This window comes from Pogona vitticeps, chromosome 13 (genome assembly GCF_051106095.1).
Source record: "Pogona vitticeps strain Pit_001003342236 chromosome 13, PviZW2.1, whole genome shotgun sequence".
NCBI classification, from domain to species: Eukaryota; Metazoa; Chordata; class Lepidosauria; order Squamata; family Agamidae; genus Pogona; species Pogona vitticeps.
The window spans coordinates 5,296,744-5,318,590 of NC_135795.1; the positions used below are offsets into that span (position 1 = coordinate 5,296,744).

The window sequence follows — 21,847 nt, forward strand, 5'->3', positions numbered from 1 at the left end:
CCGTGGTTGTATTCGATACTGCAGTTGCCACCAAATTGCTTTTTGAGGGCACCATGGCCGAGCACAAAAATGGCTTTGGCGGGGGGGGGGTACTGCCCAACCCTGGTATATGAAAATACAGCGGGACTGCAAGACCCATGGGAGAGGGGTGCCAAGCTTCGCCCCGGACTGAGGCCAAAAAAGGAAGTACGTACAGTACCGACCATTGTACATTGCATGGTCTCTGGCTCCCCTAGTGGCCAGTGCTCATAAATACACCCTGGAAATATATATAAAGGCATTTCTGGGTTTTTTTATTTAGTATTTTCAGCCAGTGGATAAGAGAATCAGCAGATAATGATCCTGCAGATATGGTGGTGGCGACGACAGTGAGAATTATGATGACGATTGGCCTCGACAGTAATAAAATATTTAGGGCTCCTGAAAAACCAAGGAAGTGGGTTTTTCAAGGACAGACGTTTTCATTTCAGAGGAGACCACATCGAGGAAGAAAGAGGAGAGGAGGCTGCGGTCAATTAACTGAGGAGTGCGGGAAGATTTTTTTTAAAAAGAAAAGAATCAACCGCTCATAATTACTGAATCATAGCAACCCCGTTGCTACGGCAGCAAAAGCAGCAGCTCCCGAGTCCGGGGTTCTAAAGGCGCACATTCCCCTCCATGGGCTGCAGGATGATGCTGTCCTTTGGAGGGCCAAGCAGCCACACACACCCAGTCTTGCTTCTAACCTGAGAACACGAGCTTTCTTTCTGTCCTGCTCCAAGATCCAGGTTCGGGTGGGCATGTGCTCAATTTGAAGACCATTCTCTATTTGAAGGTCAGTCTAGTTCAGTGTCGCCTTAAAGATTAGGAGTCACATAGTCCAGTGGTCCCCAACCTTGGGCCTCCAGATGTTCTTGGACTACAACTCCCAGAAGCCTTCACCACCACCTCTGCTGGCCAGGAGTTCTGGGAATTGAAGTCCAAGAACATCTGGAGGACCAAGGTTGGGGACCACTGATGGGTCCTTTAAAAAAAAACAATTAATGCTCAGACCTCCTGTTCATTTTTGCTGCTCACACAATGATCTGCTGCTCATCAGCATCATCCGCTTAGAACTGCAAAGCTGGAAGAGACCCCATGGGGTCATCAAGTCCAGCCCCTGTCCAGGAGGCACCGTGCGGGAATCGAACTCCCAACCTCTGGCTCCACATCCAGGTACCTCATCCCACTGAGCTATCCAGCAGTTCTATTTAATCTGGATGGATTTCTAAGTCCTAACTATTTTAACCCCTGCAGTGAAACAAATGCCTTCGTCTTCTCGTTGTGAGTTGTACGGCAGAGACTACGAAAGCTTGGTGTAACCAAGAGCGCGTCTTTTGTATGGAAGAACCCTGCTTTTTGTTCTTATCTTTGCATTCAGAACAAAATTCTGCATTCTGAGAATTTGAATTCAAAGGGGACGGCTTTTGCACCAGTCCAGGGGGGATCTTGGATTTCGAGGAAACAACCACTACAACTTAAGGGGGAATCCTACAGGCACTCAGGTCTGGCCTGCCCCTGATTCCAACGACAGTCATGCTCTCAAAAGGTTTGTCTGTATACAGAGTTATGCATATAAACAATCACACAATGGTTCTGTATTTCTGGGTCTCCTCCACCCAACCTACAGGGTCTACCTGACAGAATGTGGTGGGTTTCACTCCCTTTCTTGCCTCCATCTGCCAAGCCTAAGCTTCAGAAGCCAGTGAAGCTGCCATTTCAAATATCGTAGGACCACAGTATCCACGAGGGATCGGTTCCCACTACCACCACCCCATGGATGCTGACAAACACAGAAGGATTGAAAGCTATACATTGAATGGGTTCTAGTGGCCAGTTCTGGCAAATGTTGTTTAGTCGTTAAGTCGTGTCCGACTCTTCGTGACCCCATGGACCAGAGCCCTCCTGTCTTCCACTGCCTCCCACAGTTTGGTCAAATTCACGTTGGTTGCTTCGATGACCCTGTCCATCCATCTCGTCCTCTGTCGTCCCCTTCTCCTCTTGCCTTCACACTCTCCCAACATCAGGGTCTTTTCCAGGGAGTCTTCTCTTCTCATGAGACGGCCAACGTATTGGAGCCTCAGCTTCAGGATCTGTCCTTCCAGTGAGCACTCAGGATTGATTTCCTTCAAAATGGATAGGTTTCTTCTCCTTGCAAGTCCAGGGGACTCTCAAGAGTCTCCTCCAGCACCACAATTCAAAAGCGTCAATTCTTCGGCGGTCAGCCTTCTTTATGCACCCTCAGAATACATATAAACAGATACATTTTGGGGGTGGGGTGGTATTTTTATCTAGCGGATGAGTGAAACAGCGGATATTGATTCCGTAGATAAGGGGGTCCTACTATACTAGGCTCAAGGCTTGGTTCACATGGTTTTTCCTATTTGGGAAGGATGTACCCGAGTTTGGGGAAGACCCATCTGTCCATAAACACCTATTTCCTCCTTCAAATCAAATGTATCTCTCACTCCACAACCCAAAATCGTAGTGCGTGAATTTTGCAGTTCGAGCTGTCTATACCCACGAAATACTGTACCGCCTTGCCTTCGATTCTGGGAAAGATGCTGACTGCCAGCCTCCCAGAGACTTCTTTGCCTCATCCTTTCCGCCATAGCAACCCTTCCCCTTTCACCCAGTGGTTACCAGGGTTACCAGTTATCCCTTAATGGTTCTCTTTGAAAGGCATCTTCTGAAAAGCCAAGGAACAGACGGAGGGGACCCGACCGTCTCCCCCCCACCCACACCCCACCCCTCATGGGAGGATGGCTCTCGGGAGCCGATGAAATCCTTTTTGGATTTCCTCTCAAGTAGATCCACTCGCTCGAAGGGCGCACAGGGTGGGTCGTTTTCTCCTGGGCAGCCCCTTTCCAGAGTACGCAGAACAACTTTGGAAAAAGAAAGAGGAGGAGAAGGGAGGAAAAACTCCATAATGTCTCTCCAGTATCCTCGGAGGAGAAAAAAAAGGAATTCTGTGTTTTTTTCTTTCTCTCTTGAAGGATAAATCATGTTGCTTTGTTGGCAGCACACTCTCCTTTTCTTCTCAAGCCCGCTCAGGATTCTCCCCTCACCCCAAACACCATCTGTTTGTGACAATTTATTATCATTTATTTATATTAATTACGGCATCACTTTCCCCTCCCCTCCCTTTTTAACTATAACTTTCTCATTTTTAAAAGCCCCTCTCTGTTCTCTGGCCTTTTCTCCAGGATAAAACTGTCATTCTGCTCATAGCCAGAGCCTGCGAAGGTGATTTCCTTGGACCACAACTTCCAGAATCCTGAGTCAGTGGATTCTGGCAAGTGTAGTCCAAAGAAGGTGGCTTTCCAAGAAATGCTTGGGACCCCGCCCACTTCTCTCTTTTTTGGGGATAATACAATTGCAAAGAGCCAGCATGTGGAAAATTTTCAGAATTCAACCTCCTAGAATCCATTAGCCACCTTTATTTATTTTATAAAAATTTTACCCCACCTTTCTCCTTAAAAGTACCCAAGGCGTCATACATCATTAAAAGACAGTATTTAAAGCTAACCACAACGAGTATAAAAATACTTTTTAAAAGGGTCAAAGAAATACCGTACTAAAAACCATAATGCAACACCAAAAACACATGCAAAGCCGTAAAGTAGAGCAATACATGTAACGCACCCCACTTCGGCAGCCAGTCATTCAGGGAAAGCCTGCCTGAAGAGAAAGGGGGTTTTGCCTGCTTGCGGATGGACAGCAAAGATGGGCTTCCAGTGGCAGGGAGTTCCAAAGTCTGGGAGCAGCAACAGACTTTGGAACTCACCCATGTTCCAAATATTCTCCATCCTGTGGCAAAACTTTTATTGGAAGGGCCTTCTCCTATGCTGGGGCATCAGAAAAGGAGAGACAAAGTAGAAGCGGCCAGATTAAACTGGCACTGCTCAAGACTGGATCCCTGGTCCTGCTTCCCAACCCCGAGCCGCCTTCTCCTTGCTCCGCCACCAGGACCAGCCCAAGAAATGGCCCAGCAGTGTAAAGACGTTTGCCACAGATTGAGGGTTACCACCTCCACACAAGAACTGCCCCTACCAAAAAAAAATTCACTTTAGGTTTTCCCCACCACTGCTCCCAACATTGGAGGCAGATTTTTGGATCGGCACCCTTACTTTGCTTGATCGCCTGCGCCAAAGACGCATCGCCCAAGGTGACCAGGAAAAGAAGTTCCAATAAAGCAGAAGAGATGGGTCTTTCCTTGACAGCTCCCGACTTGTCTAACTGTAAAAAAACTCGCACTTTTTAGGCGGCTGATGTGGCACAAACGGAGTAACCTAAAGCTCTCTGTTCACAAACGGGTGCTTTCTGTGGACTTTTTTGATGTAAACTTGGGCCGATATGCAGTCCCCATTAAGCAAATACAACAGAACCCCCACTTTCATCGATTTAATCATTAGAATAATCCACTCTGCTGTCATGGATTACCCAATTCTAATTGGTGGGGCTACGAATTAAAGGCAATTCTAATCGGTGGGGCTACGAATGAATGGCACCACTTCCTTGTTTTCCAAGACCGTATTAATTACTCTTAACAAGGAATGTGAAAATAAAATAAAATATTGAAGACATAACCACATGTTCATCTGCTTCAGTAGACACCAGCACTGGGAGTTTGGAAACAACAATATGAATATTGATATAACTTTAATGGAGAAACTCTCTGATTAATCAGCTTAAAAGTGTGATTAACTATAAGGTCTTTAACTGGCTGACAGCCAGCCAGCTCAACCATATGCATGCTTGTTCAAACAGATGTGGCAGTGCGTTAAATGGGTCTTACTCCCAGGTAAGCACACCTAAGATTACAACCCTAGTCCTATTATGGGCTCCTCTCATCTCTCTCTCTCTCTCTCTTTCTCTCTCTGTGCGTGTGTGATATTATATCCTGCTTTTCCTCTCCGGAACTCCAAAAGTGAGACATTACTGCTTTGGACTACAACTCCCAGCATTCCCCAGCCGGCACCCTCACTGGCAGTTTGGTGAAGAAGATCTGGGATCTAGTCCAAAGAAAGAATATTTTTCCATGCTCCAAATTATTCCTATGCAACCTCCTCATAATAGTAACTACAGCCATGATCCCATAATGCTCTGGGATCTTTATGGGACTTCAAAACCCGCCAAGGGCACAATCCACCGGTTCGCCTTCCTGCCCAAATAGTGTGCTGCACCCCCTTTATTCTAACAGGGGCTGTACGAGTGAATGGTGCTTCTCAGTTGGTGGATTGGGCCCAGGGATCAGGCACTCCCCATGTCACTGCAAGAAAATCTGTGCTTGTCTGAAACAACAGTCTCGTCTTCCAGAGAAATCAGCTAGGGCTTTCGCCTCAGTTCAGCTGTCATTCGGACAAGAATGTGCCCTGCCTGCATGTCTGCGAAAAGGACCGATGGTCACCTAGCGCTTATTTCCAGATCACTTACTGGGATCCTTAGGAGCCACCAGTGGAGAGAAGAAGGGCAGCCGCCTCTCTCCATCCTTTGGGTCCATGAGCCGCCAGGCGTGGCACGGCGGATGCCTTCAGCTCTCAGAGATACAAGATCCATCTCTCCAGCTTGCTGGAAACAACGGCCTGGGGATTCTTCCAATGGTCTTGATCCCTCAGTTCTGCCCAGATTTTCTCTTCCCTCTGCCTTGTCTTGGTGGTCCGGTTTTAACCACCTTCTACCCGGAGTGCCACCCCCTGTTCACCATCTCCCTGGACTGCTTTGAGAATCTCTCTGAGAATCTCCAAGTTCAGCATTGTCCCCTTTCTCATGCTCCGGGGTTGAGGTCTCTGGCTGTGGAGCCAGAGGTTGGGAGTTCAATTCCCGACTTGTGCCTCCTTGACATGGGGCTGGACTGGATGATCCATAGGGTCCCTTCCAGCTCGGCAGTTCTAAGATTAATATTATGTAGGGCCACCCTATGACAACCACAGCGGTCTCCTTCTCACGAGCTGCTGTTAGAGTAAAACAACACCCCAGACCTTCCATCAAAGCACCCCTCTATACTCCCTTACTAGATTCCAGATGTCCCTTATGAGTCCATCACTCACCCACAGTGATGGAGTGGCAAATCTGCAAGCCCAAGGACTCTTCACAACAATCCTCAGCCCCCTAAGGAGACTCCAAACAAGCAGGCCATGGGATAGGTGCATATCAAGAATGAAGGAGGCATGCTTTTGTAAAGTCAATGGCTCTAAATTGCCCATTCCAGACCACACCACATTCAAATACCTTGCATGTCACAGTATTGCAACAATATGTTGTCCTTGGGAATATCCATTCTTTCCCAGTTACTGAAAAGTATTCTGGTTGAGACAGAGGAGGGAAGCATGGGAGGGGATGGCAAGCGACGCCACAGTCCCTGCTAATCAAAGAGTCTTTGAGCTTCAACCCTGTGAGCCCTGGTTCCACTACACCACTGCTCATCCAGGTTCCGATTTCTTCTAGCCATGCAGCTAGCACAAGGCTACCCAGGTCGGCTTTTCTCTTGCTTCATTGTGGTTCATGATTCTCAGTTTTTCTGGAAAAAGACAAGGATGGCGACACATCACAATTTAGGTTTCACACCTGCTGTCCCTGACAATTTATTAATGAAGTCCTGCTTTGGGTACCATCATTTGGGTACCTTCATGATGCCTGAAGTCCATTCCATCCCAATTTGCTTCTCTGTTCATGTGATCGGGCGGATCAGATTCCTGGTGTAGGAAGGGACAGCTTTATGTGACATCCAAATACGTATAATAACAAGAATAATGACATGTGCTCAAGTGGACGAGTGGACTTGACCATTAAATAACTCCCCCAAAATGTCAAGATTCACGAGCCAATATTCACAGCAACTAGTTCGAGACGGGTTTGCCATCCTGGGTTCGTTTCTGGGCGTCATGATCCTTTATTTCGATGTCACACGGAAACTCTTACGTTCCGGGCAGTTGACAACACCAGCCAAAAATAGCAGAATCATCTCAGGATGAAAAACAACAAATGAGAAGCAACATTAATCCGAAAACAGAAGCCTAACCACCCAGCAGCAGAGATAAAAATAGCCGCCATTTAAAAGCCTGAGAACTGTTCTCCAAAAAGAGAGGCTTCACCGGGAGTCTTCAACAGTAACCGCAGAGGCTCCGGGTGAATTTCTCCTGAAGAGCAAATTCCGCACCCAGAACACTGTAAACTACGAAGTGTCTTGAGCCGTCACTATCTGCCATTGACCGGCGGGGGGGGGGGAGATTCTCGGCAGGCGGGGGCACAGGGTGGAGAACCTCTGGAGGAGATCTTACGACCGAAGACTGGATAAATTCTCTTTTTTTAAGGAAGGTCAGTCTCCCAAGCGAAAGACTGCCCCAGGACGACCCTTGTTTCAAAGGCAGCTGCTTAAGGAGAACCCTCCCATTTGACCCCAAGATCAAGAACCTTACGAAGGAGGATGAGGGACCTTGAAGTCATCCATGCACCGAATACAGCACCTGGACCACAGACTCAGCAGGTACAGAAGTCACCTGTTCGCTGCCTTCCGCACCTGAGCGAGACTCATTGTAATTCTATTTAAATGGCAAAAAATGATTTCTAACTTTATACCTGTGCATATGAACTAACATTTTTGCACTTTTTTGCAAATCGGGGTCCTCTTCTGTCCCCCTTTTTTCAGGGATGGGCATCTTCCGTTCTGGTGATAAGCAGCCACCCCATGGAGTTGTCACTAAACAGGACTTTTCCGTATGGTTGAACGCATTACTGGATTTAGATGCAACCCTCATAGGCCTGCGAGGACATGTTTGCATGGCGCTTTGTGGCTAAAGTCACTCAGATCCCTGTTGAATGTGATGCTGTCACCAATACTGTTCCAGAGGAGATGTCCAGAGAACTATCTCACCAAGCACTGTGGATCAAATTTCTGTTCTTGCTGTCTGAGGACATGCTTCTAGGGCTGACCTCCTGTATCCCTTAATCCTTAACCATATTGTCTATTTTTTTAAAAAAAGGAATCTGCTGTAAAGTTTCCTAAGAGTCATCGTTGCATTGCCCATCAGGCGCTATAGAATGCACCTCCCAAAGAACTATAACTCTCAGGAAGAACCACAGGCGATTTCTTTTAAAAAAAACCAGCAACAAAGATCTGAGAAGCCAATGGGTCAGGTAAATAAATTTTAAAGAACAACCCCTTAGAGTCCTTCTGTAAGGGGTCAAACTCTACAGATTTGGGTTTGAGTCCGACTTTTCTTGTTGGGCTCCAATCCAGGGCTGCAACTAGGGTGGGACAACTGGCGCTTTGCCCCTGAACACAAAAATTGAAGGGCTCCAAAACTGAGTGCTGAATCTACTGGGAAGAAAAGAAAAAGCAGCATTTTGTAGCCACATTTATCGTATTTTTTCCGTGTATAAGACATTCTCATGTATAAGACGCCCCCACTTTTCTAATCCAAAATGAAGAAATCTAAGTGGGGCTTAGCAAGTGTAGGGGGAAAGGGATCAAAGTGCTGCAGAATCGCTTTGATCCCTGCTTTCCCCTCCACTTGTTTTTGTTTTCTCCTCAGCTTACTTCTGTATATAAGACAATTTTTAGTCTAAAGACTTTAGACAAAAGTATAGTCTTATACATGGAAAAATACGGTACTTTCCTTTTCCTGAGAGCATGCACTTCATCCTTCTTTTCTCCTTTTCCCCATTTTTCTTGGGGCATTATGACCATGCTTCGCGGTGGAGTGGGTGGGAGACAAAAGTACTAGTTTAGGCTCTGCTTCCGTGAGCCAGCTCAAGTGTTAAGATCATCAGGGGATGATCTTTCTCTTGGTCCCGACACCTTCACAGGTGTGTCTGGTGGGGACATAGGAGAAGGACCTTCACTGTGGTTGCTCCCAAACTTTGGAACTCCTTCCCACAAGAGGCCAGCCTGGCCCCATCCTTGTTCTCCTTCCACAAGCAAACAAAGACCTTCAGGCAAGACTTCCTTGAATGAATGGCTGCCGAGTGGTTTTTTTTCCCAATGGATTAATGTCCCTTACTGCATTGAATGTGCTTTGGTGTTGCTTATGTTCTTTGGTATTACGTCCATTGACCCTTGTAGTATTATATACATTACTCATTGTTGCTAACATAAATACTGTCTTTTGATTGTTGTAAGCCACGGAGTTGTTTTTAAGGAGAAAAGTGAGTTAAAAAATATTTTAAATTAATAAAATATAATAAGTATTAACCAAGCCCAACTCTCCCTTGCTTCCAAAATCAGCTAACTCTGGTGTGATCCGGATGCTATGGTGCTCAAGTCCTGTCAATTCTAGCAGTGCCTTTCTGTCCTAGCAGTGCTGTGGCTGGGAACTGGAATCTGGGTTGTGAAGCAATGGACAGATATTACCTCTTCATAAGAGGGGAACTGGCCTAGTGGCTAGGGCAGTGGTTCCCAATGTTGGGTCCCCAGATGTTCTTGGGCTAAAACTCCCAGAAGTATTCACCACCAGCTGTGCTGGCCAGGATTTCTGGGATCTGAAGTCCGGGGACCTAAAATTCCAAACCAATGGGTCAGAAGCGTTGGGCTGAGATTTGAGTGATTCCAGGTTCCCTGCTAAGGCAAGAATCCCACTGGGTGACTTCAAGCAGTGACATTCCAACCCTACCGCACAGGATTGAGGTCTTCCTAGAAGATGTGAGGTGGAGAGCTAGGAAGGTAGATCACCTTGCGCTCATTGGAGGAAAGGAGGGTGTCCGGCAAACAATAAATCATAAAATAGCTTTCCAAAACAAAAATTGTTTTCCACCAGCACATCTGGGGGGAAAAATACATATTCCCCCCCCTTTTTTTCGCAGGTGTAAAATTTAGCCCTGCAAAGAAGCTGGGGGAAGCCCAATTAAGTCAATCATGAAGATGATACAGGAAGAAAGTAGGACGGGCGCAATGTTGCAAGGGGGAACACTCTCAAAGCGGTGAAGATCTGGGCTGTGCGTTACATCTAGAGAACCACAATGTTTAGATAACGCTAAAAGTGATCGTGGAAACTAGGCCTTCAACGCCACGTTCTCCGCCCTTAAGGCTTTTCCAGAGTCTTTGTAAGAGTACTGCCCTGGACGATGATATCAAGAATTATACATGTCTCAGAATTACTTGTGAGCAAGGAAAGAATTCCTCAACAGCATTAAGATGTTTTTTGATGTAAGTATCCGTTTCACACCAACTGAGAGCTGTTGAGAGACAAAAATGCATTTTCCCTCAGAAATTCACACATTTGTGAGGGGTGCGGTATGTTTTAGAGATATAAAAGAGGCATAGCACTATTTTAAAAAATGCAAATGATTCCAAGCGGGCATGGCTGGAAAACACGCACATATGCTTTAGGCAGTAGGCAAAAGGCATACAACAGTACACAAGAAAATGTGGACAAATCGGCATGTGGGCAGAAAATGCAAACTGTCACAGCAGGCTACGAACAAAGGAGGGGACGAGGAGGTAGGTGGGTTGGAGGGCAACACAACAGGAATGCAACCGACAGCTTCTCACTTCCCTCCTTCTTAGTAAACAAGAATCGGCACAAGAGGGGAAATGGCACCCCCTCCATGGGTAGAAGCCAACGGATCCTGACTTTCAGACGGGCTACCCTACCGGGCTGTGTGACTTACGATGAAGAATGGCTAAAGCTCAGGAGAAATAGCTGAAAGGGGGGGCAGCGACTACCCAAACCATGTTCCTGCGTTGCCTGTGGAGGCTGTCTCGCTTTGTCTAATGGTAGGGCCAGCTCTGTGCAGGAAAAGTTGTGCTACACAGCCCTGTCTGGGTCACAGACTGCAGGCGGAGAGATGCTTCCTGGAGAGAAGGTCCCTCTGATCTCTGGATCAATACATGTTGTGGTCATTGTTTTGATTTATAAATAAATAAAGGCTTTTTGGCGAGCCGCTGTCCAGGATGGTGAGCCATGGCTCCCTGCCCAAGGAGCCTTCAGAATGCCAACAATTCTGTGATTTCTTTAACGAATCGCACGGGGCCTCCTCAGGGGGGAAGCTCCCAAGATGTTTCATTGGCAGAGGCCATGACAGCCCGTCTACCGTCAAACCTGGGCTTCATTTCCAGTTTCCTCCAAACAGGATGCTTGTATCATTCCCCATTAGTTCTTCTTTGCTTTCCTTTGCTCCAGAAGAGCAAATCAGCTGAGAACCATCTTGGAACTTCAAAGCAGGAAGGGACCCTATGGTTAATCGAGTCCAGCCCCTGTCAAGGAAGCCCACTGAGGAACCGAACCCCCAACCTCTGGCTCCATAGTCAGATGCCGAAACCACTGAGCTATCCATGCAGAACCACCATCCTTTTAAGCAAACAAGGCGGGATGGTGGAGATCAACGCAACGCACAATCGGGATTCCCATAGCATAGATGACCCTAGTCTTCATCCCCTCGTACCTCTTTAGGATCTCTTCTAACTCCTTCACAGCTGCCCTTCCCAGTCTCCATATCTTTCTAGTTACTTGGTAGTAGTTTCCATTTACACTGACAAATGATTTGGGGTGCTGTCTGTATCTAGCAACTGCTGCATCTTCGCTGTCGTGATCATCGTTTTTAACTTTCTTTTTAAAGCAGCGGAGGCCCCATCATGCAGATGTGCACACCCCACTGTAGTCTGGGGGCAATGGGGAGTTTTTTAAGGTCTAGGAAATCAGTTTTTAAAAAATCCAGTTAGTTCATACTAGTATGGGATAACATTGTCTGAAGCAAGGAAATGGACTTCAGGGTATATTTTGAGCAACCCGAGTGCTTCCTGAAGGACCTTAATCTGGATTCTTATTTACACAGAGTATCTGTAGACCCTAACCCTCAGTGTTTCCTGGTACTTAGGGGCTTCACTAAATAAGGTAAAGGTAAAGGTTCCCCTTGACAATTTTTGTCCAGTCGTGTTCGACTCTAGGGGGCGGTGCTCATCCCCGTTTCCAAGCCATAGAGCCAGCGTTTTGTCCGAAGACAATCTTCCGTGGTCACATGGCCAGTGCGACTTAGACACAGAATGCTGTTACCTTCCCACCGAAGTGGTCCCTATTTATCCACTTGCATTTGCATGCTTTCGAACCGCTAGGTTGGCGGGAGCTGGGACAAGCGACGGGCGCTCACTCCCTCGCCTGGATTCGATCTTACGACTGCTGGTCTTCTGACCCTGCAGCACAGGCTTCTCCGGTTTAGCCCACAGCGCCACCACATCTCTCACTAAATAAGGAGTGGGTTTATAAGCAACCTGAGGCAATCTCCCATTGTGTCCGTACACTGGCATGGCCGGGGCTCAAGACATGGAATGACATTCTAGGGAATTGCTCTGCTTCCCTGGATTTCCAGACAGGGAGGAAGAGGGAGGAATCTTCTGGGGAGGTGATTTTAAAAGCTGAGTGCTCATCTCTGGCCAGGGCTTTCCTGGCTCAGTGTGAAAGTACTGGCCTGTGTGCCGCCTTGACACGACGACAACACACAACATGGTCAAGACAGAGAGGAGTGCTGGAAAAAGGAGCTGGTGTGTTCAGGCAGGAGGGTTATTTGTATCATATTGAGCAAGGCAAAGACCCCTCTATGAGCCCACCTCAGCTTTAAGATCATCCTCTCAGTCCTGTCACCCTCACAGGTACGCTTGGTGGGTACACAGGAGAGGCCCTTCTCTATGGCTGTCACCAGACTCTGGAACTCCCTCCCACTTGAGGCCAGCCTGGCCCCCATCCTGGCTGTCCTTCCACAAACAGGCCTTTTCTCTTCAGGCAGGCTTTTCCTGAGTGACGGATGACCTGAGCTGGGTTTTAGAAATGGATTGTTGCGCTCTGTTCTTTCTACACGTCTTTTAAATTTTGATTTTATTCACCCCTTTTAATATAATATTGTTTAATTCTCTTTAAAATATTTGTATGCTTACCATTTTTAGCTTTTAAATGTTGTCTTTTAAGTGTTGGAAGCCACCCGGGGTCCTTTTAAGGAGAAAAGGCAGGGTAAAAATATTCTAAATAATAATAATAATAATAAAGAGCGGGGAACTGCTGATGTGATTCATGAGCTTTCATGCCCGCAATGTGCTACAGGAAAGTGGATTTTGAGCCATGAACGCTCATACTGAAAAAAAAACCCATTAGTCTTTTGTCCCTTGGTGTGTTTTTTTTTCTTTTCCCTCTTCAATTTTCCAATTGAACTCTTTTATTATACAAGCATGCATGCACGTGCACAGAGAGATAAAGAGAGAGGGAGAGGGAGGGAGCATTGCAACTATTTATTGTGATGTCCCACAAACGCTGTTGAAATAGTTATCTTAGGCACAGTCCCTTGGCATCACAAAAGGACCTTCCATCTGTGACATCACAACAGCCTGCTTTTCGATGCCACCAGGGAGAAATCTTCTGATCTTCCTTTTTTGGGGGGGCCAGGAAATCTCAGAGAACAGGAGGCTGTTGACCTGATAAACCTGACACCCATCAAGGCTTCCTCTTAGTTTCCCATTACGTTGGCAAGTCTTTGGGTCCAAGTCCCAAATCCAAGTCCCACTCTTTGGTCCAAAGTCTTGAGTCTCAAGTCCCTACCGAAAATAAGCTTTTCCCCCAGAAGTGAGTTCGGAGTTGTGAGCTGAGTCTGAGCCACTGGGGTAGGGGGGAAAACAGAACTGAGTCTAAGTCGAGCTATCCTGTATAAGACGCCCCCCTTTTCTAATCCAAAATTAAGAAATCTAAATGGAGCTTAGCAAGTGTAGGAGGAAAGGGATCAAAGCGCTGCAGGATCGCTTTGATCCCTGCTTTCCCCTCCACTTGTTTTTGTTCTCCCCTCAGCTTACTTCCGTGTACAAGACGACCCACAATTTTTAGTCTAAAGATTTTAGACAAAAGTATAGTCTTATACATGGAAAAATACAGTAAGTCCAACCTGACAGCAAATCCTGTGACTCAAGACCCCCATCCCTGGGACTTTTGTGATTCGGATGCTGGGAATTGGGGGCTTCCACTCAACAGTCAACGACAGCTCAAAGGTGACACGAAAGGGAGGTGGTGCGGCTTTCAACCTTTCCAACTGGACCAGCTGCCAAAAATCTGATTCGGACTCACTTCTAGGGCACAGTCCACGGTTACAAAAACACACATAAGCATATTGAATCAGTTCTACTAGATTTTTCCAACAGGCTTAGGGGGGGGGGGAATAATAACCTCACTCCACTGTCTGTCACAGCTTAGCAGAACCCAGGTGGGTCACCTCTCAGGTGGGAGACTGCATGGAGATTGCCTAGGAACATAATAATGACATGCCATCAAGTCGATTCTAACTTAGAGCAACCCTTTCCAGACTCCTCTGGGTGTAAGCTACTCAAAAGTAGTATAACACTCCTCCTTCCAGAGTCTTCTGAGATGGCGCAGCTTGCCCAAGGCTTCACAGCCTGTGTGGCCTTGGGCAAGTCCCAGGACACCCAGAGAAGGAAGGATGACTAAACTACTTTACAGTACAGTGGTGCCTCGCTAGACGATGATAATCCGTTCCACTGAAATCGCTGTTTAGCAAAATCATTGTCTAGCGAAAAGCATTTCCCCATTGGAATGCATTGAAACCTGTTTAATGTGTTCCAATGGGGAAGAATCGTCATCTAGCGAAGATCGGCCATAGGAAAGCCGCTTTGCGAACTGCTTATCAGCTGTTTAAATCACTGTCTTGCGAAGCTTAGGTCCCCAAAACACCCATTTTGCGAGCGTGGAGGGAGCTGTCAAAATTGTCGTCTAGCGAAAATCGGTTTGCGAAGCAGGGACGAAACATTGTCCAGCAAAATTCCCCCATAGGAATCACTGTTTTGCGAATCGCTATAGCGATTGCAAAAAGTCAATGTCTAGCGAAAAAACTGTCATGCGGGGTAACTGTCTAGCGAGGCACCACTGTATTCTCTACCTGGAAAGTCCTCACCATAAGTCAGAACTGACTTGATCGTGCACAATTCTTATTATTATTATTAGAGAGAGACGGACAGACAGGGAGGGAGAGATTGGGCGGTTCATGAAGAGGCCATTGTGTGCATTATAATGCTTCTGGGGGCAAACATTGCACCGGATTTTCCCCAACGGTGCTGGACTACAACTCCCATTCTTCCCAGACCATCACGCTAGCGAAGTGTGGGTGATGGGTGCGGTAGTCTGTTATCTCTGCAGGCCACCCCATTGGGAAAGGTTGGACAAACAGAGGATAAGAGACATCTCCCCATTGGGAAAGGCAGAGAGAACACAGAAAGGCTATTTATTTGGCGTCAAAGAAGCTCCTCATCCAGCATTGCACCAAAATAAATAAATGAAAAAAAAAGATGAGTGTCTTCAAACAGAATAACGCTATTAGGGAAATGAAAATCATCATAATAATTTACAGGCCAGGGTTCACAAGCAGCCTTTGAGGGGAAAACAGTAAAAAAAAAAAATCTCAGAGGGAGAAGCAGTAAAAGTTGATGATGTATGGCTAATATCTCTAGATCCTCAGAGATGTATCAAACTCTCCAGAAGGGGAAAATGCTCAACAGCAGAGGTTCTTAACCTTTTCTTTACCACAAACCCTCTTTAAGTATCTTTTGTTCCCACAAACCACCAAGACTTAATTCAAGAGTTAAAACCCCTAAAAGTGCATCAAGCGTTTATTTAAAGTTTCTCGTGAAGGGCCTCATCGACAGATAATCCTTGCTATAACAGTGACACTTTTTAAGAGGACTGGAAGAAACTTAATTTTGCTTTCAACAGGATGCAGGCTCGTCAACGGCATCAGTTCTTTTACATTTCAAATCCAGCCAGCGATCCATTCTGAGGCTCAGCCAAAACGTATTGTTACGAAGTTCACTGGGATCATATTGAAAAGTCACTTTACCCGACAATGACCGAACGGTTTGATTAGCAGATATAGAAGAAGAAACACGATCACAAAATCCGTGCGAACATTCGTTCACACTGACACTGACTGACTCCGACTCTCCCTTCCCGCGGCTTCTGACTGCGCAGTAGCAAGAAATGCCACGTGCTGTCTGTCAGCCACTCAGCGTTATTCACTCACACGTTCTCGCCATGTGCAGAAATATCAAACAGCTATTTACTATCAAACTGCAGTTTAGAAAAGCCAAGTTTTACACAAACAAGCGTGGGAAATTAAGACTTTGTTCTACGTTTCCTTTCCTTGCTTGTTTTCTTTCATTCCTCCATCCTTTCTATTTGAACTGCAAAAGATCGTAACATTTCTTCAAGCCTTTGTGGACCCCCTGTGAGGACATCCCAGCCCTCTAAGGGTCCGTGACCCATAGGTTAAGAACCTACACTCTACAGCTTTCTGCCACATGTGCTAAGTAGTGGAATTCAAGGTGCCGACAAGGGGCAGGAAACCCAAAGCAAAAAGCAAGACAGTTCTGTGAATTGCTGAGCTTCCATTCAAAAACCATTTCAATTGAACTGGGAAGACAGCGATTTGATATGGGGAGATCCCAGCTAAACTTCTCCTAATAGGTCACACATGTTTTTTAGGGGACAAAGTGGTATGTATTACACCAGCTCCCACCCTCCACATCCATTCCCCCTCACACACACACACCTGTAGCTCTCTATGAGATGGCACCGTCTCTTCCATAGATGCCAAACGAACCTTTGCAACAAAACCACCCATTCGGTTTTTCCACCAAACTTTCCACTTTGCAAGAAACTGCATTACACAGTGACAGTACTTTGGAATCATTTTCAACATCTCGGCTCCCCTTCTACAGAATCCGGGGGGGGGGGGGTCCGTAATTTGATGAGGAACCTAAGAGTTCTCTGCTTGAATGCTCTGGTACACATCGTTAACCTGGAGCAGAGAATTCTTAATAATTCACCAAACTCACCAGGGTTCTGAAAGACAGCCATAAGGTGCAATAATAATAATAATAATAATAATAATAATAATAATAATAATAATAATAATAATAATAATAATAATAATAATAATAATGTGTAAAGAGAGTATCACATTCCTGTCAGGGAGCAGCATGGAGACCTTTTCCTCTTCAACTCTGGAGCCAGAGATTGGGAGATGAAACCCAGATCTCTCCTCATCTAGCATTCCACCCACTACACCACACAGCCTGCTTTTCAAGAATCATGATAAAAAAAACCCTGCAGTCAAGGGCTCTTAGCACATTTAAACAACCTGGAGGTGACCAAAAGGGGAATTTTAACCCCTGGGGGGGATTTCTCTTCATCTTTTTCTGCTAACTCCCCCCCCCTTTTTTTCCAGGCTGTGCTTCTGGGGCACAAAGTGTAAATAGGGAAGGTGCGCCCACCGCTACGATGTAGGGGGGGTCGAGGGTCCCCCTTATTGTTATCCCAGGGTGAAATCCTCCCCGGCTGGGGTTCTGCCCCTCGGGGGGGGGGAAGCGATCGCTTTGGCCAAAAAAGGTTGGAGCAGGAAACCAAGACCTGACATGCGTGCACACGTGCGCACCCGCATCCGCGAGGCCGACGGGGATCCGCATCTCTTCCACGGCTCCGATCCCCAAGCCGGTGTGATGAAACCGGGCGCTGGCACGGGGGTGGGTGGGGATGGGGGGTGGGAAGGTTCCGCTACAGCCCATTGATAAAAACAAGAGACGGGGGAGGCTCGTCCCCTCCCCGCCAGACCCCCTCCCTCCCTCTCCTCCGGCAGGCAGGCGAGGCGTGGGGGGGGGGCACCTGCCAGACAAAGCCGTGTGTGTCCGGGCCGTCATACGTCTCCCTGCCAACCTGGGGGGGTGGGGGGGGCGTCTGTTGGGGTAGGGGCTTGGGGGGGCTGGCCTGTGAGGGAGGCCCAGGAATTGGGAAGGGGGGGTCCATTGACCCAGGAGGGCTGTACCTGCAAGGGGGGGGGTGCGTGTGTGTGTGTGTCGAGGGATTTAAGGAAGGCGGATCTCGTCCTAGAAAGAGGCTAGCTGGTCTTCCTTGGGGGGGGGCGGGGAAGGAGAGCTTATGTCGGGATCATCCTCAGCCCCCCCTCCCCAAATAGAGCTTGAAGAATGCAGGGAGCGCAGAAATAAGGGGGGGGGGACACAAGTCCAGGTTGACCTTGAGGGGCTAGGTAGACCAGCCCGGCGTCTCTCTCTCTCTGTCCGCCTCCCGCCCCCCCCCTCCTGCCCCTCCCCCCCCCCCACCTTGGCCATCTCGCTCCTCGGGTTTTGCAACGGTGGCATCGCCTCCTCCTTTGCTGCAGGTGGAAAAGGGGCGGGGGGAGGGGGAGGGGAGAGGGTCCTTTGTTCGAGCTGCGCTTTGTGTTCCGGGCGACCAAAGGAGACCCCCCCCCCGCCCGCTCGGACCCCCCCCTTTCCCCGGCTTTTCCCGCAATCCCCCCCCCCACACCTCCCTTAGCCCGCAGACGTCCCCTCTTGCAATCGTCGGGAGGGGGGGCTCTAATTACAAGCAAGCCCCTTCCCCCCCTTGCGGCCCCCCCCCATGATAAAACCACTGCATCTACGGAAGGAGACGCACCCAGGGCGAGCGCGCCCATCCCCAGAGGCGCGTGGACCCGATCCTGCTCCCTTCCCCCCCCACCCCAGGATCCGGCCCATCCCCAGCCTCCTAAGTGCATCTCACCTTGGTTGGTGGGGCGAAGCGGAGGGCGGGGGGGGTGTCTCTCGGCCCCGTCGCCTCCACGCCCTCCGCCGCCACCCCAACCTGGCGAAAGGAAGGGCGGGACACCCCCCCCCCCAACACACACACACACCCCGATGCACCGTCTGCCCTGACCTCGGAGGGCGATCGGGTGCCCCGGCTGAACGTGCGAGCCGGCATACCTGACTCAGGCCCCCGTGGTGTCAAGCGGCTCTCGTGTGAATGAAGACCTGATCGTGCATGTGTGTGCGTGCGTGTGTGTGTGTGAGAGAGAAGGGATGCATCCATGCACGGCAAGAGAGCGAGATCGATGCGGGATCGCCGCCCTCCCGCAACCTCCCGTCCAGACGCACCTGCCTCGAAGGCGGTCGTGTCCTCACGTGCTCCTTTCTCTCCGCCGCTCGGGGCTCGTTTCTAGGGCGCAGGGGGGGTCTCCCCTTCCGCCGCCCCCCCCAGCTAGGTTGCCAAGGCGGAGCGCGAGGCTCCTAGGAGGGCCCCCGGTTCGGATCCTGCTGCTGGCCGCCGCCGCCGCCGCCCGGGGCCAGGCGCCCCTGCCCGAGCGCTCCCGAGGCGAGACAGCAGCAACAGCCGCCGCGACGATGCAGGGCCACCCCCAGCCGCCGGCTCAGGGGACAGCGACGGCGGCGATGAGGAGGAAGAGGAGGAGAAGGAAGAGGATGATGGCAGCCGCAGCCGGGCTTCAGCCTCTCCATGCTCGCCGCAGGCTCCGCCGGTTCCTGCCCGGGGAACACGGAGTCATCCTGGCCGGCCAGGAGCGCGACCGGCAGCCAGCCAGCCCACCGGCCGCCCCGCGCGCGCCCCCGTGCGCGCTCCGGGCCAGGCGGCGGGGAGCCAGAAGGACCGAGCAGGGAAGATCGCCCGCCCAGCCAGGGGCGAGGAAGTCATCCAAGCGGGGGGGGGGGGGAAGAGAGGGAGGATGCGCGGGTGCGTGCGTGGGTGCGCGCGCGCCCCACCCCTTTTGTCCTGGGCGCGCGTAACGTGTGAATCCTCCCTTCCCCGCTCGCTCGCCAGCTCGCTCGCAAGCTCTCTGCCACCCTGGCGAAGGACGCCGACCGCCGGCTCTTCTCTTCCCTTCCCTCCTTGGGGGGGGTGGGGGTGGGGGGGTGGGAGGTATCGCCAGCCTGCCTTCTCGCCCGGACTCCTCGCCTTGCCGGGTCCTAAAGTGGATCCGATTTCCGCCGCTGATCCTCTCACCCGCTTCCTCTTTCCACCCTTCCTTCTTCCCTTCCGTCCTTTTTTTTCTAGGTCAAGCCCGATCGCGCACAGGATTTCCCCCCCTCCTCTCCTCCTGCTTCTTCTTCATCTTACGGCTCCTCTGCTCCTAGGAATGAAGTCCCCTCCTCCTCCTCCAGGCCCGCGCGCAAGGCCCCCACCCCGACGCCTTCCCCAAGTTTTGGACTACAACGCCCATCATCCCTGGCCGAGATGGGGCAGAATCCTTGTTTTCCCTAAACCTCTAGAGGGCGCCCATTTCCAGACGGCTGGGCTTCACCCATTCAGGTGTGTTTTCCCACCTGTGAAGGCAGCCGGAAGCCAGGCAGGGCAGGGGGCCTCCTGGTTAGAATGCAGGGCCAGGTTTCAAGAGACCGGAGTTCAAGTTTCCATTCAACCGTGAAACTCACTGGGTGACCGCAGGCCATCCACTCTCTCTCTCAACCTGACCTACCTCGCAGGGCTGTTTGGGAGATATGGCGGAAAGGAGGGCCAAGTCCTTGCCTGAACTCTTTAGGGAAAAAGGTAGGATAGAAATTTAACACACACACACACAAATAAGAATGAGTAAGGGCAGTGTGTTGGGAACCTGACAGTGGAGTCAAAGATTAGAGGTTCGATTCCCCAGCTGGGTGGAAAGTCAGCCTGTGTAGCCTTGGGCCAACTGCACTGTCTCAAAGCTGCCTCCAGAAGAAAGGAATGGGAGACCCCTTGTGAGTGTTCCTTACCTAGGAAACCCCGGAAAGGATCAACATAACACTCTGAGCTGACTTGTCAGGCACACATTAAAGATTTGCCTGTGTGTGTATTTTGCAAACCTTTGTGGTTTTAGCTCAGTATTACTATTTGCTATGTCGATCCGATAAACGATGTACTTTTATTTCATCTGTTGTACATTGGCTTACCGTTGGACATCGCCCTGAAATCTTCATATAAAGTCCCTGCTTAATGAATAAAGAGGTAAGAACTCTCTGATCATCCCTGTGAATGCTTTTTCTGAGTGGCACTGGGGGGGGGGGGCATGAGTTCGGACCTTTGCAAATGGGAATGAAGGTGATCGTTTGGGCTGAAAGGGTTGAGAGGCTAGGAGAGAAAAGCAGAGCCAGGCAGCGGGTCTGAGAAACAAGAATGATCTTTGCAGGTGACTATATTTCTCTTAAACCCCTCCCTAGACTTGTCTGTAGACTTTAAACTTTCGTTATTTAAATCTTGAGTTTTGGAAATGTGACTGCTGGGGACTACAACTCCCATAATCCCCCAGCCAGCATGGATTGGAAGAAGCAGTAGTCCCCAGGAGTCACATGATCAAGCTGTGATGGAAGTATCTTGGTTATATAGGGTTATTTTTTTTAAAAGGCTTTATGTTTGTGAGCGGGCTCCACTCAAAGCACAAACTGAAACCCAGTCCAATTTTTAGGTGACAGCTGAGATCAGCACATCGACCAGGTTACAAAATGAGCAGATAAAATGAGACATTTTTCTGCCTGCAGTAAAAAGCAACACGATCCTTTTCTTTCCCTGCAGATGCATTTTAAAAAGCCAACTGGGTCAGAAATTAGCCCTGGTGGTGAAGTGACATTTTCTGCAGCCTATGAAGACTAGCCTAGGAGGTGCAAAAGGGGTCTCTTCTATCCCCTGATTCTCGCCTTGCAGCATCTGCTAATAATGATGATGTCCTATCAAGTTGGTTCAGACATAACGGTGATCCTTTCCAGCGTTTTCCAGATAGAGCATACTCAGAGGTGGTTTCCCCTTCCCTTCCACTAGGGGCGCTGTGGGACAGTGCAGCTTGGCCAAGGCCACCCAGGCTGGCCCTTCTCCTGGGGGGGGGCAATGGGGAATCGAACTCGCAGCTTCTAGATCTCCAGCCTGACGCCTTACTTGCTGAGCAATCCATCCGGCTGCACCTGCTACCTGAGGTCTGTATATTATTCTGCCTAATAGGACTGGCCCAGCATGTGGAGGGGAATGGATGTGTTATGGGGTTTTGTGTGTGCATGCAACATGGCCAGCCCATTGGCAGAGAAAAGTTACTTTTTTGGACT

At 49.2% G+C, this 21,847-nt stretch overlaps 1 protein-coding gene across 3 annotated transcripts in view; it reads right to left on the minus strand.

The window, feature by feature from the left end:
• The window catches only part of SBK1 (SH3 domain binding kinase 1), a 73,422-nt gene that overhangs the window by 16,024 nt on the left and 35,551 nt on the right, over positions 1-21,847 (minus strand). Inside the window, exon 1 of one of the 3 annotated variants that reach the window (XM_020815854.3) lies at positions 18,923-19,667. The exons of 1 other annotated variant lie outside the window; for it this stretch is intronic. The gene's annotated coding sequence lies outside the window, so the exon portion shown is untranslated. Of the gene's footprint in view, positions 1-18,751; positions 18,842-18,922; positions 19,668-21,847 lie in introns of those variants that run through there. One more of the 3 variants, XM_078381500.1, reaches the window with a different exon arrangement.